The following is a 19,528-nucleotide window of genomic DNA, read 5'->3' on the forward strand; positions in this document are numbered from 1 at the left end:
TCGTTGACGTCTGGTTACGGCCAAAGATCTAGTCTTTTTCGGCCAGATCCATTGACGCACTACCGGCCATATTCAGCCGGTAGTGAGCCATGATATCAATTCCAGTCAACTTCTAACAGTGTGGTCGGAATCTGGTATAATGTGGTTTAGGGGTGTTTTTGCAATTAAAAAAATATTTAGGGGTATTTAATTAAATAACAAATTTAGGGGATTTAAAAAAAATTGAATAATATTGGATAATATTAGATTTTGGGTATTTTACTGTTTAACTTTTTGGGAATACTCATATAGTATTCTCAAAAACCAACCAAACGGAGCCAAAATGTTTTTGAAAACAATTTTTGGATACAATCCCAAAACTATCTTAAAACTAGAGGAATTGAAATTGTTTTATATTTTTTTAATCATAAATCGTTTTCGAATTTTGATCAAGCATTTTCAATATTAAATACAAAATATAATTCAAAATTTTACATCATATTTAGTTTTTAAAAATTATTTTCGGATCACAAACCACCTATTACTATTATTTTGTTTTCCCAATATAACTCTTTTCAAGTTCATGGCAAAATATACGTGTAGGATTTTTAAGGGGAATTTCAAAATGCGAATAATTTTTTTCATAAAAGTATTAAAAACAGAGATACGATAAATAAATATATAAATCATAGTTAAGCGGGTTAGATTTAACTTTGGATTTTGAGTAAATTTTAATTTAAAAATTTGATAATAGTCACAATTGTTTAAAAATTTAAAATATTTTATTTTATAATATAGTTAAATAATAAAAAATTAGAAAAATTCCAAATACAAAAAAAAATATAATAAAATAATAATAAAGGGGTGCCAGCGCCCAGGCCCAAGCCACATGTTGACTTGACAATGCTGTTTACCACTGTTATTATTGTATTACCTTTTTTATTTTTATCTTTCGGCTTTTTTAAAGTATAAAATAAAAGAGTTACGAAACAGTAAGAACAATCTTCTGATTCAAGAGTGGGGTTTTACACCTCCAGTTTCTAAACAATTTCAAGATACTATAATTTTTTATCTTTTTATGTTTTAATATTTGTTGTCAATGTTGCCTGCATGTGCAGTTTCAATGTTAATAGCTAACAGAGCTCTATCCTTAATTAACAGGTTTTTAATATTAACTATTACTACTCCCACCAATGATCTTAAAAGGCCCCAGTTTTAATCAATGTTTTTAAAACCAAACCGGTCAATGATCGGGCAGGCAATTGGGTCCCAAGTTGATTGGTCGGACCTATTAGACTGACAGTATCACCGGTCAACCAATAGTTTGAAATTTAGTAAACACACTTTTGATAAATACTATCCGTCTCTACAATTTTGAAATCTAGCAAACAACCCTTGATTTGTGGTTTGAAATCTAGCAAAAACATCCCTTGATCTAGATTGACTTGACTTAGCCCTTGGGTCCTAGTTGAATCGACAGAGCCGGGTCGGTGTTTAAAACATTGGTTTTAATATTTTTTCTGAGTAAGAGGTTTAACCATAACTAACTTTACATACATAAAAGACCAATACACCAAACTGAGCCAGACTTATTATTTTTTTTTTCTTTTCTCAAAACGTTTAGTTAATGAAGAACGAAATAGCTTAATGGGATGTTTTAAGTAATAAAGATTTCGGTTATGACATAAATAAAGCACCCCTAAATGTGTCATAACTGATAACAACAATAATAATAATTTGAGCTCAGTATGCTTACATGAATTCAATAAACTAATTATTATTTTGTACTCGTTCTGTTTACTAACGATAAGAGGTTCCTCTTAGTGAGGATGTATCTAAAATGGTTTTGCTATGGTCATGATTTGGATTTTGGACCCTCCCTCTAAGATTCTAAAATTCCTCAACCGTATAGAACATATATCTGATGCTTTTGGTTGCCATCAATACTTGATACAGTACATCTAAAAGCACAAATATACAATTTTTTATACATGACTATCACTTAAAAAAAAATAATAAATAAAGATATGAAAAAGACGTTCTATCCCAAATAATATTTAATTATCAGTCTGATTTTTTTTTTTTTTTTTTTTTTATCTTATACTGATATACTTAATTTCTTGATAACAGAGTTCGAGGATGGAAGTTGTTGTGCTATTGCATCAAAGGTGGGAATACTTGGTGAAGCCGACAGTAAACCAAGTCCGTTATCTATTTTGTTTCAACACAATGTTGAAGAACTAAAGAACAGAAATCAATTTGAAATTGGCAAGAGACAACGTGAATAAGATGTTGAAACAGCCAAAATATACTGTGAAATCAAGGGAGATGTAAAAGTGGCTAACTGATCCAACAAATCCTGGCTGATGTTGAGGGTTGAAAGAAGAGACAGCAGTGAAAAAGACTTGCCATAATGGATGGTGTCCTAATTGGTTGGCGATATTGTTGGTAGGAAAGCAGCAAGAAGACAACACCATTATGTTGAAGCAACAGACAATGGCAAATTCGATGGAGTGGGTCATCCTACCACTCTACCAGGCGAATTTTTAAAGCCTAATCAATTCAGATTTTCGGGTCTCAAAATCTGCTATTGTGATATTATTGAGGCACTGAAAAATGATAAGATCTGTATGGTTGGATTGTATGGGATGGCGGGGCTGGTAAGACAACCTTGGCAAAAGAAGTAGGTACAGAGTGAAGGAGATCTTTAATGAGGTTGTGATGGTTACCTATTCTCAGACTCCAACTTCAAATATTCAAGGTCAACTAGCAAGTGAGCTACGGTTGTCACTGTTGGAGCAATGGAAGAAGAAGAGCACGGCGATTATTCAGAGATTCACAGAGCCAAGAAGAAGATCCTCGTAATCTTGGACGATGTTTGGAGAAAATTTGAGTTAAAATCGATATTAGGAATTCCACTTGATGATGATAACAAGAATTGCAAAATTCTTCTTACTCTCGACAAAAATTTGTATCGATATGGGGTCAGTCACGAATTCAACAAATGTTCTAAATGATGATGAAGCTGTGGCTCTACTCAAGGCATGCAGCATAGGTGATGCCTCCACTTTGAATCCTCTGGCATTAAAATGCTAAGGAATGTGATGGCTTGCCTTAGCACTTGTGCTATTGGATTGCTCTAAGAGAAAGGATTCTGACGAATGGAAAGTTTTGCATGACAAACAAGAGATTCAAAACTTGAAGATATGATTAGTGTTACAGGGGAGGACAGCATTGTTGCTGGAAAAGGTATTTATGCCACTCTTAAGTTGAGCTATGATTATTTGAGGGGTGAGCAAATCCAGTTTTGTTTCTTGTTGTGTTCACTGTTTCCTGAAGATTATGAAATCTCTACACGAATTGGTTAGATTGGAAAGGGTTAGACTTGTACCATGTTAACTCTATTGAAGACTTAAGGAAACAATTTGCGTTATGGTTAATAATCTGAAGGCTTCGGGTTTGCTAATTGATGCTGCGAAGAGGTCGTAAAAATGCATGACATGGTTCGTGATGTGCCTAATGGATATCATCGGGAAAACATGTATTCATGAATAAATCTACATGGGATTGACAGAGAGGCGTAAAAAGAACATGCCTGAACAATGCACAGCAATTTCCTTGATGGACAATGGTATTGACATAAATTTGCTTCCTCAATGCTTGGTCTGCCTAGGCTTGAAATTTTACTACTGAATTTTGGAATCGATGGTGATCCAGGTAAAATCAAGGGTTTCCAGGTGAATTTTTTAAAGACATGAAGGCACTTCAAGTTGTAACTTTAATTGATGGTGATCCGTTCATTTAAATCACTTGAATTTTGACGAATCTTCAAAGTCTAAAACTGAAAGGCTGCAAATGGCGAGACATCTCTTTTCTCGGAAAGTTGACAAGACTTAAGTTCTGGAGTTGGAAGTTCTTCTTTGGCTGGAGAATGGCCCAAAGAATTGGGGATCAACTAAGTCAATTGAGGGTACTGGACGTGCGTCATTCTGAACTGAGGATTCCACGAGATGGTTACGAAGATTTTCTCAACTAGAATTATACGCTGACAATTCTTTCCTTTGGCACTCAGATGAGATTACTAGTGTAGAAAGTTGTGCCACCGTCTGTGAGTTAAATTCACTTTCATGCTTGGTCTCACTGTCACTAAGAATTGATCAGAAATGCCTTCCAACGGATTTGCTTTCCCAAAACTGAAAAGGTATGAGAATGTTGTCAGAAAGTGGTTTTTTGTTTATCCAGCTGGATATATAAGGGCTTAAGTATATTGGTATCGAAGCGGCCTCACTGATTGCATTTGAGAATTGTTGCGAATCTACATCTCTTTATTTATGTAAATAAAAGGTTTGCAAAATATTTCCCAAGCGTTGATCAAACTTGCTTCAGTGAGTTGATTTATCTTAAATCTCGAAAATGTGAGGAGTTGAATGCATCATAGATACGTCGCAACGGCAGGCACCACCGCTGCATTCTCAAATCTGAAGACATTGATTTTATCTAATGAGCCATCTAGAAGGATATACAAAGGTGCAGAGCCTCCAAATACGTTTCTTGAAAACTGGAAAGAGTGAAATTTCAAATGCCACAGTATGTGTAACGTATATCCCCCCAATGTTGCTTCAGAGACTCCATCAATTGAAAAAGGCTGAGATCATTTCCGGCAAAACTATCTGAAGTTTCAAACTTGAAGCTTATCCAGACTAAGGGAGAAAATAGTGCAGTGCTTTCAAGTTTAGAATCATTAAAGTTGAGGGATTTACCAGAATTGAGTTTTATATGGAAGGGACCCATCCGACTTGTAACCTTCAAAAATCTTGCACATGTTGAAGTGCATGGCTGCAGTAACTTGAAAAATCTCTTCACATTGTCAATTGTGCGACGTCTGGTGCAGTTGAAGAACTCATAATAAGGGATTGTGAGAGGCTGGAGCATATTGTCTCAGATTATAACCAGGGCGACGAAATTGCAGGATAGAAATGGAAAAAATATCGTGCTCCCACCTAGTAAAGTTCACATTACAACTCCCAAAACTCATCAGCTTCTGTTCTGAAAATTATATCAACTTGTCCAATGTTGCAACTGTTAGAGTTGATGGTTGCCCCAATTGGACTACGCCATTATTGTTGAAGCTAATATGCAGGATCCGCCAGAGGTATGTTTTTCTTTTTTCAGAAATTACGAGTTTATCTGATGCCTTAAATCAAGTAAGAATAGATCTTGTTTTTATTTTTTGTTTCTCAAAATTTACAGTTTCTGCATTTGCAGATGCAATGATGATATAATCCGGTCACGTTGGTTCATGGCTTCACAAATTTGGAAGACGTGGAACTTATAGTTGTGTGCTGTACAAGTGGTTTCCAGCTTGAAGGTGTTGTTGCTGAGGAGCGAAAACACAAATTTCGTTCCCGATTTGAAGATTGAAATTAATTTTTTAGAGAATTTGAAGGCTTATGTATGGGTCTCAGTCTCACGAGCCTTCAAACCTTACCAATCTAGAAGTATTCATGCAGTAGGCTTAGATTTATCTTCTCGCTACTCTTGCTCGAAATATGATGCAACAATATCTACATATCACAGGTGCTGAATTGGAGCAAATCAATTTTGGGGAGGAGAAGAGTACCAGCCTTCTTGAACATAATCTCCACCCGAAACCTTTCGGAATCTTTTAAGATTGCGGTCGAAAGTTGTAGCAAATTAAATGTCTGTTTGCAACCACCATAGCCGAGGTCTTCAACAACTGGAAAACTTATATGTAGGAGACAACGTCCAATTAGAAGAAGTATTTGGACATAAAGATGTAGCTGGCATCATGGAAGCGAAAAATTGTGCCTCAGCTAAACTACTTGTCTCGGAGAATTACCAAGCCTCACTAACTTCTGTCCTGAGGGATGTCACTTCATATTTCCACTTTGCGAACATTGGTATTTGAGTTTTGGTGCACAGTTTCAATATTTCCTTACCAGAGATGAATGTGTGCAGGCTGATGAAAAGGTACAAAAACTACTTCAGATCCTTGACTCAATAGACATTAGCTCAGTTATTGTTTTCAAGATAAAGAGGTTAACATATTTTGACGTGAAATGGGACATAAAGGATAATGATTCATCTTATCTAATTAAATTATTTAGAGGCTATTTAGTTAATAATATTCAAAATCTAAGAAGTTTACTCAAAATTTCTAGTATTTTATTTATCAAAAGAAAATTTAAAAATTGTCAATAAGTAAATAGATTTAAAAATTTGGCTCTTTTTGCTTCCATGATGACCAAGGTTATGCATTGTTTTATGCTGGAATTTTCTAAACAAATTTTTGTGTCTTTCATGTGACTGGCATTAATAATAATATAATAACACGTCTGACTAGATAATACTTATATATTTATATGTATCCTATAATCTTATTATGCCTAAAAATTGAATTTAGATCTGATATTGAGAATATCTCTTTAGCTGAAGGCCTAGAATTTTCAAGTGTCACCATGGTATCAAGAATTAAAGAATGAAACTTGATTTTAATTTTGTAATTTTAATTCATAAATTTGTGAAAGTAATTATCTTAATCAAGGGCGTTTGGAATTTCTTTATCTAGCTATTTTTTTTTTTAGTGATACAACACTATTGATTAGTGACCTTTTTGAGCAAAACGTCACAATAGAAATTTTAATTGAAAACAAAAATGTGCATCTAGTCAGAGACATCATAAATGTTATTTCTCAAAATGCATTTGTTATACAAAAATATGTCTAATTAAAAATTACTGAGTTTTGGTTGAAAGTGGACAAACCAATTTCATAAATCATTGGAGTTGGAGTTCTTTCTCTAAAGAGATATTATAAATTTAAAACATAAAATATAATAACATTAAAAAAAATATAAATTATTGATTAAAGAACAATGACTTTAATAGTCAAATAAGTCAAATGAATGTAATAGCAAATGTCTCTTGTGTGCTTACCATATTAGATGATTAATTACTTTTTCACTTAAATAAATATATGCACAAAGTCTAGAATAAATATTCAATTTCAAACCAAATGGTAGTATTATCTCAGAAAATGCTTTAGTTTGACTAAAATCTAAATAGATTTAATTACAGAAGGTTTAATTATATAAGTTTGCTTTGTAAAATCAACTAAATCTCTTGCTGAAAGCATAATTTAAAGGTAAATACATTCGTTACCTAATTTAGTCTATTCTAATATGTTTTGTTTACTTGACACATTCTGGTATACAGACCATTGTAAATCGGTGAATATCCTAGGAATATTAGCTCCTAAGTAGAACTCTAATTGAAGGTTAAATTATCAACTGTAATTGGCTACAATCTAAATATCTCATTACACATTTTTTATTAATAAAAGTGAAAAAAGCTGATGGTGAATGTTAACATACAATAATTTTGATAAGATGTGTGATTTGTTTTCCCAGAAGTTACGAGATTTACGAATTGGGACTACAACAACTGTGTGGTGGAATTTCTCTGTTCAGTTGCGGCTTCAATAATTGGAATATTTAGAATTTTTTTCCTGTCATAAGCTGACGCATATCTTTTCAACTACTTTTGCTCGAAATATGCTGCAATTGAAAATTCTGTCAGTTGAAGATTGTATGGAATTGCAGCAAATCGTGGTTGAAGATGATGATGATGATCATCCCAATCTCTCTTTCCAAATCTCTCAGAAATTGATGTCAAATGGTGCGACAAATTAAAGTGTGTCCTCCTATCACCATGGCCAGGTCTTCAACAATTGGAATGGTAAAGGTGGCACGGCGAATCAACTGGAAGAAGTATTTGCCATACTGATAGAGTTGATGTCTGACTGACAATGAAATCCAGCTACCCCAACTTGATGGTTGTGTTTAAGATTTACCAAATCTTCTAACTCTTCCCATCGGATATCACTTCATATTTCCATCTTTGAATACATTGATAGTGAGGATGTCCGAGATGAATACAGCATTTTCCTCAAGTCAACAAAATGAATTTGTGCACGCGGAAGCCAAGGTACTTTGTGAGTCTTCTTAGCTCAATAGAATTTGGTTTATATTGTTAATCATCATAAGTCAATTTGATCATTTTTTTTATAAAAATTATGAAATATAAAAAATAAAAAATAAATTGTTTTTTTCCTTAACCAGAGATGAATGTGTGCATGCTGATGAAAGGTACAAAAACTTCTTAGATCCTTGACCATAGACATTAGCTCAAGTTTATTTATCAGATAAAGCGGTTACATGTTGTGACGTGAAATGGCATAAATGGATATGATTCATCTATCTAATTAAATTATTTAAGGGCTATTTAGTTATAAACCTTTGATTTAACTAACTAGTCCAAAATCTAAGAAGTTACTCAAATTTCAGTATTTTATTTATCAAAAGAAAATTTTATAAACTTTTCAATAAGTAATAGATATTAAAATTTGGCTCTTTTTGCTTCCAGTTATGACTCAAAGTTATGCATTGTTTTATGCATGGAAATTTTCTAAACAAATTTTGTGTCTTTCATGTTGACTGCATTATTAATATAAACAACGTCTTGACTAGATAATAACTTTATTATTTAATATCCTATAATCTTAATTAATGCCTAAAAATTGAATTTAGATTGATATTGAGAAATCTCTTTAGCGAAGGCCTAGAATTTTCAAGTGTCACCGTGGTATCAAGATTAAAGAATGAAACTGGATTTTTTATATCCTTGTATTTGTTTTACATTTTGTTATTTTAAATTCAATAATTGTGGACTAATTATCTTAGGCTCATGGCGTAGTGTTTAGAATTTTTCTTTATCTAGCTAGTATTTTTTTAGTGCTACACACTTATTGATTAGTGACCTTTTTAAGACAACGTCACAATAGAAAATTTTAATTGAAAAAAAAAAAAAAAAAATGTGCATCTAGTCATAAGACATCAAATGTTATTTCTCAAAATCTTTGTTTATATAAAAATTGTCTAATTTAAATTAACGGAGTTTGGGTTGAAGTGGACAAACCATTTCATAATCCATTGGAGTTGAGTTCTTTCTCTAAAGAGATATCAAAATTAAAATAAAATAAATAATATAACATTAAAAAAAATATATATAAGTATTGATTAAAAGCACATGACTTTAAATAGTCAAATAAGTCAATTGAATATAAATAAGCAAATGCCTCTTGTGTGCTTACCAAATTAGAATGATTAATTACTTTTTCACTTAAATAAATATATGCCCAAGTCTAGATAAACATTCAATTTCAAACAATATGGTGTTATGTTTTCTCAGAAAATGCTTTAGTTTGACTAATCTAATGATTTAATAGTGTAGGTTTATTTATAAGTGTGCTTGTTGTAAAATCAACTAAAATATTAATTCATTGATTTTTTTTATTAGACACCAATCTCTTGCTGAATAGCCTAATTTAAAGGTAAATACATTTCGGTTACCTAATGATAAGTCATTCTAATAGTTTAGTTTTACTTCCACATTCTGGTATACAGACCATTGTAATCGGTGAATATGACTAGGAATATATAGCTCCTAATAGAATCTAATTGAAGGTTAAGTTACCAACTGTAATTGACTACAATCTAATATCTCATTACCTTACCACATTTTTTATTAATAAACTGAAAACAGCCACAGGTGAATGTTAACATCCATAGATTTTGATAAGTTGTAGTGATTTGTTTTCCCAGAAGTTACTAGTTTAAGCATTGGAGACTGCAACAACCTGTGTGCCGGAATTCTCTGTTCATTGTGGCTTCAATAATTTGGAAGATTTAGTATTTGGTATTGCGGAGTAAAAGTGGTATTCAGCAACGGATGTTGCAGTTGATGGACAATCACATCATTTATCATTCCCAAGTTTGAAAAAAATTGGACTTGGGCTGTCTAAAGATAGAAGGTTTATGTACGGTTCCAAGCATGTTTTAACCTGCAAAATCTTCCACTTTAAGTATTTTTTCTGTCATAGGCTACACATATCTTTTCACTACTTTTGCCGAAATATGCTGCAATTGAAAATTCTGTCAGTTGCAGATTGTATGGAATGGCAGCAAATCGTGGTTGAAGAGATGATGATGATGATCATCCCCAATCTCTCTTTCCAAATCTCTCAGAAATTAATGTCAAATGGTGCGACAAATTAATGTCCTCTATCACCATGCCAGAGTCTTCAACAATTGAAAGTGGTAACTGTGGCTGGCAATCAACTGGAAGAAGTATTTGGACATACTGATAGGTTGATGTCATGACTGACAATGAATCCGCTACCCCAACTTGAAATGGTTGTATTTAAAGATTTACCAATTCTTGCTACTTCTGCCCCTCGTATTCACTTCATATTTCCATCTTTGAATCATTGATAGTTGAGAGAGTCCCGAGATGAATAAGCATTTTCCTCAAATCACAATGAATTTGTGCACGCGGATCACAGGTACTTTTGAGTCTCTTAGCTCATAGAATTTGGTTTATACATTGTTAACCATCATAAGTCAGAATTTGATCAATTTTTTTATAACATTATGAATAGAAAAATAAAATTAAAAATTGTTTTTTTTACTTAACCAGAGATGAATGTGTGCTGCTGATGAAAAGGTACAAAAACTACTTCAGATCCTGCCTCAATAGAACTATTTTGACGTGAAATGGCATACTGGATACTGTTCATCTCATCTAATAAATTTTAGAGGGCTATTAGTAATAATATTTCAATAATACCTTTTGATTATACTATGTCAAACACTAGAACTAACAGTATTTTATTTCAAAGTCACTAATATTAATAGTCCGAAGACATGTAATTTGTTTGTTTTTTTAAATTATATATATAAAAAAAGTTCTTAAATTCTTAATATAATATATCCTTATTATTGATTATAGTCTTGTACTCTATAATTATATTGTTAAATTATGATTGATTATGTCTAATGTATACATAATATTTTAATAACTAGAAATTGCTGAAAAAAATTATAGGTTAGATAGATGTTGCACAGCTGAACTTTAATACTAATATTTTTAAAATGTCATACTGAAAAAGTTTTTGTAATCAATTATGGCAGCGAGCTGCATTTCCACCCATTTTATCTCACCATACCTGAAGTCTTTTTTTTAACAATAAAATTGAAACTTATTTATTAGTTTTATATTAAATTAGTTTATCATGATAAGGTTATAGTAATTTATTATGTGCTTCTTAAAATTTTCAGTGTTTAAATTAAGTTAAGGAATTTGACTTGTTCTAATAAGTGATTTTATCAGAAATAGTAGTAATTTATGAAACAATAAACAATAAACGAATGAAACTATTTGGATTTAAGTGAAAAGGGATAAAACAACAACCTTAGCAGTCTAACTCCTGTTAATTCCATTAGCTAATCAAAGTTTCATAAGATTTCGTTTGAATCTCAAATATTGCAGGTTGAGGCAGATGCCGTATGATCTCATCTCTCTCATTTTTGAATCCACATACGTATTTAAATTGTGGATAAAGTGGTATTTAAGCAGGGAGATCTTGCAATTGATGAACAACCACAACAGATATCATTCCAGTTTGAAAATTCGGACTTGCACGGTCTAGAAGAACTAGAAGATTTATGTAAAGGTTCCCAGTGTGTTTTAAGCCTGCAAATCTTACCACTTTAATATAAGCTGCTATCGTAGCTGACAATATCTTTTCAGCTCTTTTTGCTCAAAATATGTTTGCAATTGAAAAGTCTCTCAGTTGAATTTGTAAGGACTTGGAGCAATATGGTTTGAAGTGATGTGTCATCTCCAAGTTCTCTTTCCAAATCTCTCACAATTCATGCAAAGGGTGCGACAAGTTAAATGTATCCTTCCGATCAGCGTGCCCGAGGTCTTCAACTGCAGAAAGGGATGTAGACAGACTTTCAATTAAAAGATATAATTTTGCCAACCATTTGATCTCACCTATGGGTTATGGATGTGAAGAATAATAAGGTTTTGGCTGAATCCTGCCAAATCTTGAACACGACTAGATCTTTAGACGGTTCTTATTTAGACGGTTCTTATTCTAAGTATTGTTCAAAAAGATTTAGTTTGAGATATTTCTGCAGTAGTATAGTCATTTAGAAATACCACTCAAATAAAGTGTATGAATACACTAAGGGTACGTTTGGTTCAGGGAATGTTAGATTACTAGAAATGCTGGATTACTGGAAAGTTAGATTACCTTGAAGATTACTGGGAATCTTTAGGAAAATGTGTTTGGTTAGTTGGTGAGTATGTTGTATTAATATGTTTGGTTGGTAGGAATAAATTGGTCTGGGGAATAAATGGCTAGATCTGTCGATCTAGCCATCACCGGCCAGATCAATGGCCTTTAATGGAGTCTGTGGCCGTTAATGGCCATTAATCTGGCCGGATTTGACCATTTTTGGCCATATCTCTGGCCCGAAATGGCCATATTGGCGCACAACGATGGTTACCGGCAGCCGGTGGGTGGGGTGGTGGCTTGGGTGGGTTGTAATTTGTTTTGAATTCAAGGGTAATTTTTTCAAAAAAGTTAATTAACTGGGGTGAAATAATAAAAGCCATAGTCAAGTAAATTAATTTAAAAATTAGGGTATTATTGTCCTAAAATTTTATTAATAAGGGATTGAATTGTAACAAAAAAAAAGATTTCCTTGGTAATCTTACAATATCTAAGAAAATAGAGGTAATCATCTCCAATTGGTATTTGAAGATAATCGGAATCCTATATTACTTGACAACCAAATGTGGTAATCAAGTAATATAAGATGACATTACCCCAATAATCCCACATTACCCCCAACCAAACGTCCCCTAAGAATTATCAGATATAATTCTATAAAATAAAGAAAAACCCACATTTGCTATTTTGACATATTCAAAAATATTTTCTCTCAATTTATTCAATTTTTTTTTAATGATTGGGGTGTTTGAACCAGTTTACGCACACCTCAACTAATTTCTTGAAACTATCAGTCAAATAAAAATTCTAATAGCTATCTCTATTAACTATCGATGAAAAAATATTCGAACTCAATACCTCTTAAGTAATTTACCTAAAAATCCATCTCAAACCGCTGTACCATCTAGATTTCCTTCTTATTTTTTTCCTTTTACTTCCTCTCTCGTCCTTTACCCTGACCCAACACGATACATATCCCCATAAAACATTTCCGTGCTTTTTCATTCTTTCTTTTTCTCTCATTTGTTATTTTTTTTTTTCCCTCTCTCTTAAGTTAGTATGTCACTGTCACCAACACGAACATATGGTCCAAGGGATGCCAACACATCACAAAATGATAAATTTATCACTTTTACAAGAATTTTTGGACCAACCATTAAGCAATTTGAGCTTAAAGGAGAATGATAATGATGAATGGTTGCCTTTTTCCTGTGATTCTTTCACCCAAAATCACCCTTGTCACCACTCACCACCATTTGAACCCCCATCCTTTTTTTTACAAAACCTTACCCTTCACAACCCCTCATCATTCGCCAACAGCCAGCCACAGCAACCGTATTGTGCGACTGCTTTTTGCCAGTTTCCGATCATTTTTAGCAATGAAAACCCCAACCACCACCATCGTTTGACTCCTCGCATTCCCCCCTACAAAACCCCTTAACCATCTCAGCCACGACAGCTCACTATTTGTCAGCCTCTGAAAAACGCGATGAACACGAACCTCTTGGCCAACAAATGATGACTAAACAGTTGCTAGAGACATAGGGGTTTTGTAAAGTTGGAAACACTGGTTGTAGTGGTGGTGTCCAATTGGATTTTTGCTCGTTAGAATCAACTGGAACCCGACGAAGAACAGTGTAACCCTAAACCTAATAGTGCCAACAATCAGAGAGGCCAATGAGTCAAGAACCAGAGGGGTTTTGGATGACATACTATGGGGAAGGTGATGGAGGTGACCAGGGGGTTCAACGCCATCAAAAACAGCCAAGATTGAGCAAAAACCTATAGGGTGCATAGTCGCCGAGGGTGTTGTTGAAAAAAATTTGAAAATAAGATGATTAATATAATTCTACTAATTTAGGGGTTAATAAGTAATTTATTAATTTACTTTTTAAGGGTATTATGATAATAATATCCTCTGTAACCTAAAAATTGTTAATAATAAGAGCATGAATTTAGAATAAATGTAATTAGAGATACCAATTTAGAATTTTGTTGAACCTTGGGTGGGAATACGTCGTTTACTCCTGATGTTAAGATGAAGTTTTTGATGGTAGTTGAATAATTTGAAATGTGAGTTAGTTATAAAAGTATGATCATGTGGTTAAAAATGAATGATTAAATTGAGTAAGAGTAATTATGGTTGCGTTTTCACACACGCTATTCAAGACAACCAACGCAACGCGTTTTCAACAACATCCATATCCATTTTATTATCATTCTGCTTTTTCACACCTACTTTTCTTTTCTCATTTGAGAAAAAAAACTTGCATTATTGAGTTCTTTATACTCATTTGAAGCTTGTCTCAAATTTCAGTGGGCGACGGTGGCCTAGTAAAGTTCCAACCAGTGATTGCGGCCGTCTTCGTCAACTTTTTTTAACTTTATTTCAAAAAAAAAATTCCTAAAAATGCAAATATGTAAACCAAACGAAGCCATTTTCTTCACTTTTCTCTCAATTTATTCTATTTTTTTTTAATGATTAGATTGTTCGAATTAATTTATATATACTTTAACTAATTTCTTAAAACTATTAATCGGATAAAAATTATAATGAGCATTCCTATTAACCATAGAAGATAACTCAAACTCAAGATCGGTCAACTAATTCACCCAAAAATCCATCTGAAACCACTCTATCATCCAGATTTCCTTCAATTTTTTTTCCTTTTACTTCCTCTCTCATCCTTTACCCTGACCCAACACGACACATATCCCCATAAAACATTTTCCTGCTTTTTCGTTCTTTCTTTTTCCCTCATTTGGTTTTTTTTTTTTTTTTTTTTTTTTTTTNTTTTTTTTTTTTTCCTTCTCTCTTAAATTAGTTATGTCACTGTCACCTACACCAACATATGGTCCAAGGGATGCCAACGCATCACAAAATGATAAATTTATCACTTTTACAAGAATTTTTGGACCAGCCATTAAGCAATTTGCGCTTTCTTTTTTCTTTTCTTTGAATGTGAAAAAAACCTGGATAATTAGACTCCTCGTAAGCTGGGAAGAAAGTCATTTCCACTTTCTCATCCCAATTTATTTTCACTCATCTTCTTGCTCTTAGGTCATAAAGATTTGAAGTTACAGAGTTCGGTGCATTTCGAAGTTACAAACTCTCGTTTAGGTATGATTTCATTTTTATTTTTTACTACTGTCAATTTTCTTCTGATTTTTTGCTAGATTAGATCTGGTGTTTCTCCACATTCCACATCCAATTATTTCAATTTGCTTTCGTATGAAAAAAAGAAAAAAGAAATCCAAAGATTAATGATGAGAAAAATACTTACGTTATTGAGTTCTTTATACTCATTTGAAGCTTGTCTCAAATTTTTGTGGGCGACGGTAGTCAGTCTAGTGAAGTTCCAAGCAGTGATTGCGGCCGTCTCCTTCACAAAAAGTAAATAATTTTTTTTTTTCGTTAGATATAATAATAATGAATAACAAACAAAATAATAATATTAAATTCTTCAATCATGTTATATAAACACAAAATTTTGATCCCATCGTTTTTTAAATATTTTAGCCAAAAGTTTCGGAAATAGCACTAAAAATTTCTCAAGATCTAAAGATTCAAGTTGAGAGTAGCATTGGGTCTTTATTTGATTATGATTAGTTATGATTTTTAAATATTATTTGATTATGATTAGTTACTGTATATCAATCACATTTTTAAATATTAAAAATACAAAAATATAATTCCAAATTTTACATCATATTTTAGTTTTTAGGAATTATTTTCTGATCAAAAAGCACCTGTTGCTAATTATCTCGTTTTCCACAATATATCTCTTTTCATGTTCATGGCAAAATACAACGGGTAGGATTTTTAAGGGGAATTTCAAAAAATAATTAAAAAAAGAGAGAATACAAAAAATAATAATAATAATAATAAATCATAGTTAAGGAGGGTTAGATTTAACATTTGGATTTTGGGTAAAAATTTAATTTGACAATTTTATAATATTTCACAATTATTTACAAATTTAAAAATATTTATTTTTAAATTTTTTTTCAATAAACTAATAATAGTTAAATATTAAAAAATTAGGAAATTTTCTAAATAAAGAAAAATAAATAAATAAATAAAGGGGGGCCAGGCCGAGCCACATAATGCTACCATCGACGAAGACTAAGTGAAGTTTTTCCACATATGAGGCCAAAGACTTATGCCCTGAAAATTCTACTTGAGCACTCTTTTTTCTAGGAAAAATTCTTTTAATGTAAAATAATCTGGAAAATTATTTAGAACATTTAGGCGACAATTGGTAAGAAATTAGGTGTTGGAGTGAGAGAGGTTTTGTAAAAAGGAGATTGGAGGTTCAAATGATGGTGATGTAAATAATTCTCGACACCGAATCGGGTTTGGTAGTAAGGAAATATTAACTTTGGGCGAGAAAGTGGTATTTGAAACTTTTTAGGTGGGAAAGTGTCATTAAGGCAAACCTGGGGTGGCCAAAAATATTTACTCTTATCTTTACTACTGTTAATTTTCTTCTGATTTTTGCCGGATTAGTTCTAGTGTTTCTACATATTCTACTTCCAATTATTTCAATTTGCTTTCGTATGAAAAAAGAAAAAGGATATTGGAAGATTAAAGATGAGAAAAAACATAGATTACTAAGTTCTTTCTACTCATTTGCAGCTTGTCTCAAATTTGTGCGGCGACGGTGATCTCTTGAAGTTCCAAGCAGTGATTGCAGCCATCCACTTCATAGAAAAGTAATTATTATTATTATTATTTTTTTTTTTTTGTGCTTTAGATATAATAATAATGAATAACAAACAAAATAATAATAATAATAATAAATTTTTCAATCATGTTATATAAACACAAAATTTTAATCACATCGTTTTTTAAATATTTTAGCCAATAATTTGGGAAATAGCACTAAAATATTTTCTAGATCTAAAGATGCATGTTGAGAGTAGCATCGGGTTTTTATTTGATTATGATTAGTTATGATTTTGAAAGTCTTATCATTTCCTTAGTTATTACTCTAAAAGTTACCAGTAATTTGATTTATATGTTTTGCAACTCTATTAGTACCAAAAAACAAAAACAAAAATAAACAAAAAAAAAAAATTTACAAAAATACCTTCAGTAGAAATTAGTTAAAGGCTCTGTTTGGTTCACTTTTTTGTATTTTTTAGAAATTTTTTTTGAAAAAAGTTAAAAAAAGTTGAATTGGGCGGGTATTACGATGTAGGATTTGGAAATTAATAAAAATACCCCCTATATTTGTTTATTTACTGAACACCCCTATAATAAAACTTTAAAAGTTAACAAAAACACCTCCAACCCACCCATTGAATAATCACAGCTGGCCACCACTGCCGGAGGGTGGCCGAAGTCGCCGTATCGACGCATGATCGGCTGGATCTTGCCGATCGTGCGCCGATATGGCCTTTGCCGGTCAGATCTGGCCGCATTTGCTAGTCAATAACGGCCAAAGATACGACCGTCGTTGATGGTCAATGACGACCATATGTTGGTCGTCGTTGACGTCTGGTTACGGCCAAAGATCTAGTCTTTTTCGGCCAGATCCATTGACGCACTACCGGCCATATTCAGCCGGTAGTGAGCCATGATATCAGATTCCAGTCAACTTCTAACAGTGGTGGTCGGAATCTGGTATAATGTGGGTTTAGGGGTGTTTTTGCAATTTAAAAAAATATTTAGGGGTATTTAATTAAATTAACAAATTTAGGGGATTTAAAAAAAATTGAATAATATTGGATAATATTATGAGTTTTTGGGTATTTTACTGTTTAACTTTTTTGGGAATACTCATAATAGTATTCTCAAAAACCAACCAAACGGAGCCAAAATGTTTTTGAAAACAATTTTTGGATACAATCCCAAAAACTATCTTAAAACTAGAGAAGATTGAAATTGTTTTTATAGTTTTTAATCTAAAATCTGTTTTCGAATTTTAGATCAAGCATTTTCAAATATTAAAAATACAAAAAATATAATTCAAAATTTTACATCATATTTTAGTTTTTAAAAATTATTTTCGGATCACAAACCACCTATTACTAATTATTTTGTTTTCCTCAATATAACTCTTTTCAAGTTCATGGCAAAATATAACGTGTAGGATTTTTAAGGGGAATTTCAAAATGCGAATAATTTTGTTCAGAAAATCATTAAAAAAACAGAGAATACAAATAAATAAATCATAGTTAAGCGGGGTTAGATTTAACATTTGGATTTTGAGTAAAATTTTAATTTAAAAATTTGATAATATGTCACAATTGTTTAAAAATTTAAAAATATTTTTTATTAAATAATAATAGTTAAATAATAAAAAATTAGAAAAATTCCAAAATACAAAAAAAAAATAATAATAAATAAATAAATAAAGGGGGTGCCAGCGGCCCAGGCCAAGCCACATGTTGACTTGACAATGCTGTTTACCACTGTTATTATTGTATTACCTTTTTTTATTTTTATCTTTCGGCTTTTTTAAAGTAATAAAAATAAAAGAGTTACAGAAACAGTAAGAACAATCTTCTGATTCAAGAGTGGGGTTTTACACCTCCAGTTTCTAAACAATTTCAAGATACTTATAATTATTTTATCTTTTTATGTTTTAATATTTGTTGTCAATGTTGCCTGCATGTGCAGTTTCAATGTTAATAGCTAACAGAGTCTCTATCCTTAATTAACAGGTTTTTAAATATTAACTATTAGCTACTCCCACCAATGATCTTAAAAAGCCCCAGTTTTAATCAATGTTTTTAAAACCAAACCGGTCAATGATCGGGCAGGCAATTGGGTCCCAAGTTGATTGGTCTGACCTATTAGACTGACAGTATCACCGGTCAACCAATAGGTTTGAAATTTAGTAAACACACTTTTGATAAATACTATCCGTCTCTACAAGTTTGAAATCTAGCAAAAACACCCTTGATTTGTGGTTTGAAATCTAGCAAAAACATCCCTGTGATCTAGATTGACTTGACTTAGCCCTTGGGTCCTAGTTGAATCGACAGAGCCGGGTCGGGTTTTAAAACATTGGTTTTAATATTTTTTCTGAGTAAGAGGTTTAACCATAACTAACTTTACATTACATAAAAGACCAAATACAACAAAACTGAGCCAGACTATTTTTTTTTTTTTTTCTTTTCTCTAAATGCCGTTTAGTTAATGAAGAACGAAATAGCTTAATGGGAGTGTTTAAGTAATAAAGATTTCGGTTATTGACATAAATAAAGCACCCCTAAATGTGTCATAAACTGATAACAACAATAATAATAATTTGAGCTTCAGTATGCTTACATGAATTCAATAAACTAATTATTATTTTGTACTCGTTCTGTTTACTACGATAAGAGGGTTCACTCTTAGTTGAGGATGTATCTAAAATGGTTTTGCTATGGTCATG

This window comes from Pistacia vera, unplaced genomic scaffold (assembly GCF_008641045.1).
Source record: "Pistacia vera cultivar Batoury unplaced genomic scaffold, PisVer_v2 Contig359, whole genome shotgun sequence".
Lineage (NCBI taxonomy): Eukaryota > Viridiplantae > Streptophyta > Magnoliopsida > Sapindales > Anacardiaceae > Pistacia > Pistacia vera.